General features: G+C 41.2%; 1 long non-coding RNA gene across 1 annotated transcript; it reads left to right on the forward strand.

Moving 5' to 3' along the window:
- The first annotated feature begins 3,332 nt into the window (after positions 1-3,332).
- Positions 3,333-3,623, forward strand: LOC127798109 (uncharacterized). Its single transcript, XR_008022328.1, has 2 exons — positions 3,333-3,446; positions 3,569-3,623. It is a non-coding gene; the product is annotated as an uncharacterized LOC127798109 (long non-coding RNA).
- Positions 3,624-5,430: the final 1,807 nt, after the last annotated feature.

Genomic DNA, 5,430 nt, shown 5'->3' on the forward strand with positions numbered 1-5,430 from the left:
CTAAAAAGGGCACATATTGCTACCAAGTCATGCCTTTTGGACTCAAGAACGCCGGAGCCACTTATCAACGCATGGTGAACAAAGTCTTTAAAAAACTACTGGGTGACACGATGGAAGCATATGTTGACGACATGATTGTGAAAAGTCGAAAGGACGAATCCCATGTAGAAAAACTAGCGCAAGTGCTGGGAGTCTTTAGACAATACAAGATGCGGTTAAATCCAACAAAGTGTGCCTTTGGCGTACAGTCCGGAAAATTCTTGGGATACATGATCACGCAAAGAGGAATCGAGGCAAACCCTGAGAAAATACAGGCAATATTGGACATGGAACCACCAGCATCAACAAAGGAAGTCCAGCGATTGACATGGCGAATGGCAGCTCTTGGACGTTTTCTCTCCAAGTCAGCCGAAAGAGAGTTACCTTTCTTACGAACATTAAGAGCGGGAAAAAAGTTTGAGTGGACAAAGCAATACCAAAAGTGATTTGAAGCGTTAAATGAGTATTTGAAAGAAGTTCCCCTATTAACACGACCAGAAACTAGAGAGACATTGTACTTATATTTGGGGATAAGTGATGAAGCCATAAGTGCAGTATTAATCAGAAAAGAAGGACAGGTGGATCGACCAATATATTATGTCAGTAAGGTATTATAGGGCCCCAAGACACGTTATCCAGTGGCAGAAAAAATGGCATTAGCATTGGTAAACGCATCCAGAAAGTTGAGGCCATACTTCCAAGCTCATTCGATCATCGTACTTACAAATCAGCCCTTGCGAAGTATTCTACAAAAGCCCGAATGTTCCGATCGCCTTACCAAATGGTCCATCGAGTTAAGTGAATATGATATCCAATATCAACCTCGACAAGCTATAAAAGGACAAGCGCTAGCTGACTTTATTGTGGAATGTACACACTCCGGGAAGGCAACAGAAAATAGGCAGGCAGAATGGTTGTTGTTTGTTGATGGAGCATCGGGTTCACAGGGGAGTGGCGCTGGGATAGTACTCGTGTCCCCTGAGGGAGAAACGTTTGAGTATTCACTACTATTTGCTTTTTCGAGTACCAACAACGTAGCTGAATATGAAGTATTAGTCGCCGGAATGAGGATAGCAAGAAAAATGGAAGTAGCACGATTGATTGCTCATAGTGATTCTCAGTTAATTGTGTAGCAGTTTCAAGGACAATATGAAACTAGAGAGCAGATAATGGCCCAATACTTGCGCAAAGTAAAAGACCTAGCACAGACATTTCAGAGCTTCCATTTAACACAAATAAACAGATCACTCAATGGACATGCTGATGCTTTATCTAAACTAGCGTCCACTAAAGAAACAACCGGAAAAGCAGTATTTGTTGAAATGCTTCATCAGTTGAGCATCGAAGAAAAAGAGGTATCGTGTGTGGAGACAGGGGTGGATTGGAGATCGTCCTTCTATCGTTATCTCACTAACAATGAATTACCAGATGATCCACAAGAGGCGAGAAGACTTAAGATGCGAGCTTCAAGGTTTATCATCATAGACGGGATATTATATAAGAGAGCTTACACTACACCTCTTCTCAAATGTTTAGGCCCTCAAGAGGCCGAATATGTTTTGGCAGAAGCTCATAGTGGAGTATGTGGAGAGCACTTGGGAGCAAGAGCCCTAGCAACCAAAATCTTGAGCGCCGGTTTCTTTTAGCCAACATTAAGGTCAGACGCGTTAAAGAAAGTCAAATCATGTGACAAATGTCAACGACACGCTCTAGTCCAATCTGCCCCGATATCTCAGTTGCAACCTGCGTTCCAGCCTATACCATTTGCTCAGTGGGGTTTGGATATTCTGGGACCTTTTCCTCAAGCGTCCGGGCAAAGAAAATTTTTAATAGTGGCCACTGACTATTTCACCAAATGGATTGAAGCTGAGGCATTGGCTACTATTACGGCACGAAAAGTGGAGGCAATGGTATGGAAAGACATTGTGTGCCGGTTTGGGATACCAAGAATTATCGTCACTGATCATGGGAAGCAATTTGACTGTGACTCCTTTAGGAAATTCTGTGATGACCTAGGAATTCAACTAAGATTCGCTTCAGTGGCATATCCCCAAGCTAATGGACAAGCTGAGGTCAATAACCGAACCATATTACATGGTCTAAAAACCCGACTTGAAGGAGCCAGAGGCACATGGGCCGACGAGCTACCTACCATTTTGTGGGCTTATCGAACAACTAGTCGGGTCGCTACAGGAGAAACTCCGTTCAATCTAGTATATGGAACATAAGCTTTAATTCCTATTGAAATTTCGGCTAAGTCCCCAAGACTGATGGCATATGAGGAAGAGGACAGCGCAAGGAATTCTGAAGCGTTGCGAGAAAATTTGGATCTGATTGAAGAGCAGAGGGATAACACTGCCATGAAGATAGCTGCATATCAAAGAAGAGTAGCCAGTTATTTCAACTCTCGGGTGAAGAACAGACCCATGAAAGAAGGAGATTTAATATTTCGAAGATCTGTTGTAACCAATGCGCTAAGGGATGATGGAAAGTTACGAGCAAATTGGGAAGGGCCGTACCGCATTCTAAAACTGATTGGCCCAAACACTTGCATTTTACAGACTCTTTCAGGAGACACTATGGGGAAAACATGGAATTTGAACTATCTAAAGTTGTATACGAACAATGTATCTGAGAAAATATCTGCAATAACATAAGTCCTAAATGGGACCGTGGACGTAGGCATATTTAGCCGAACCACGTAAAAATGCTTGTGTACGCATGGTTGTCATTATATTCCGAATTTTGGAGATAAATGATTATGGGGCATTTGGAGATTTAAAATAATAATAATAATATTGTTTGAGGAAATAGGAAATTAAGGGTAATTAATTAATAATTAATAATTATAATTAATAATTATTAAACTTTACTATGTGAAGTATGTATTATATGTTAAAACTAAATAAAATAATAACATAGCAATTGGGAAATTGGAGGTGGTAGCCGAGGATAAGCATGCATGAGAATATATTAATAGTATATGTGGTCCATATAAATGAGTATATTAGCAAGTAGAAGTTAAAAGGGAACAAAATTAAAATGAGAAGCTGCCGAATTGCAAATGTGCGTGTGTGTATATATTATATAGATATATATATATATATATAACAAGAGGCTGCTGGAATTTTCCAGTAAGGAGGCGCCACTTGGGGCGTCGTTTCACGCAAGAGAGATGGCAGCCTTGGCTGCAACGTGGCCGCTTCTCGGCCCTACTTTTTTTGTGGCCTTAATGCCACTTAATTGGGTTATAAATTGGTTGTCTTGGGCAGCAAGCAGCGGCCATTAAAGGCTTAATTGGAAGATGCTATGAGGAGGAAGAAAGGAGGTGCTCGGCAGCGAGAAAATGGAAGGAAAGTGAGGGAATTAAAGGGTTTTTGAAGTTATTTGGTGTTTAAAATTTTCAGGTAAGTGGGTAAAATTAATATTAGTATTATATGTTCAAACTACAGCTTTTATATGGTTAAATTATGAATTTTATGTGATTAGATTTAATTAAATTGAGCTACCATGTTATTATTTCATATAGAACGTTTTACTTCGCAGCGGGAGTGCGAGAGAAACTAGGATCGGCTATTTACAGGCAAGCTCTTAACCCTCTTCTCACGTTATTTATTTCCCGTGAAAGTCTTTGAGGTTTCTTGTACTCTAAATTCTCCCTCACCATGACTCGGTTCTACGCACAAATAATAATAATCCGCGTAGTAACCATTTTATGACTTTTATTTTATTAATGAGTTTATTGTTAATGTGATAAGCTAAGTAAGAATGTCATGGCGTCTTTTATTTCGACCGTCACGGAGCTTCGTATCGCTCCGTTTTCCTTGGGAATGATGCCGAACCCGTTGGGGTTAGGTTCTTAGAGAAATTGGTTATGGTTAGAATTAGGAGAATGTGTTAAAGAGTCTATTATGTATATTGAGATGGTTTTATGTGAATGAAAAGTAATGAGAATGGTATTACGATGTTATGTGGTTATGTACATGAAGAGTTATGAGTTATGGAGAAATGTTATGTAAAGTTAAGCTGGGAAGATATAAAGTCAATAATGTCAGTAAGTTTGTCTAAGGGTATGGGTACAAAGCCACTGACTGTTGACCGTGGGTCGTGGCAGTTGATGGCTGGATGTATGGGCACCAGTCATCGATTGTTACGATAAGCGCTAGACGGCCAGAAGAGCTGGTACTCTAGATTCCCGCCTTGGTTTGTGCATTTCATGATGTGTGTGCTACAAGGGGCTGAGTTGCATTCACGTGGGGACATGCTTTGTGTGTGATGGGATGTATGAGCATTTGCATGGACCGGTTAGTCCAAGAGCCAATTTGGGTATCCTAGATGAGCATATGCATTTAGAGCATGTCGTATGTGTGAATTCTTATGTGTGGGCATAGCAGGGCCTGATGCTTGGTTTATGGGGGCCTTGTCATCACGTTTATGCTACAGAAGCCCTTGCATTTCTTATGTGTTGCATTGCATGGTTCTAATGTTACTGTTATTCTGGATGGGAGTACCGTGCCAGGTGTCGGGAGTACCGACTCATGTGAGCTTCGGCTCGGCTTAGATATTAGCTCGGGGTTGGCCTGAGGGAAGACCAAGATCGCGGAAGTATATGATTATGTGATGTTTGACATGATGAACACATGAGAATATGATAAGAATCAGGAAAAGTATGTAACAAGTATCAGGAAAAGACAAAAGTTGAATGTCAGGAAAAGCCGACCATGTCAGGAAAAGGCTGGTCTAAGAGAATGATGATATGGTAGCCTATGTTAGGCTACAACAGGTTTGTATGTGGGACCCGGGTGCCAATGTGTGACTTATGTGGGCCCCTGGTTCCTTATGTGCAGTTAAATTTTATGCTATGCATGTAGAAATAAGATACGTATGGATCATGAAATGGCGTGATTGCATTGGCATGAATTGCATGGAGTGTTATGGGAAGAGTCCTACCCTAAACCCTCAGCCTTTCTTTCTAGAGCTTGCTGAGTCTCGCGACTCATATTTGTTTTACATTATTCCAGGTCAGAATATCCTGAGATCGCAGATGCGTTCATCGGGGTTTGGGTCCAGACCGTCAAGTCGTGTTAGCAAGTGCAGAGCTCTCCCAAAACTAGATCCTGGGTGTCATCGTGTCTTAATAAGGTTAATGTTTATGTTTTCAGAGTTTGTCGCATGTTATGTAAGCCTAGGTGGGGCCCAAGTGACGAATGGTTTGTAAAGATTATGACGAGATGTTATAATAAAGAAAAATTATGATTTCAAAAAGGGTTATGTGTGTGTTGTAGGTGCGTCATTGTTCGATATCATTTTTATAATGACCCTCTCACGGATCCTCTATCCGCGGTAGGGGCTCCGGGAGGCGGGCCGTTACAGAGTCTGTCTCTAATACCC

The sequence above is a fragment of the Diospyros lotus genome, chromosome 3, assembly GCF_014633365.1.
Source record: "Diospyros lotus cultivar Yz01 chromosome 3, ASM1463336v1, whole genome shotgun sequence".
Taxonomy (NCBI): domain Eukaryota; kingdom Viridiplantae; phylum Streptophyta; class Magnoliopsida; order Ericales; family Ebenaceae; genus Diospyros; species Diospyros lotus.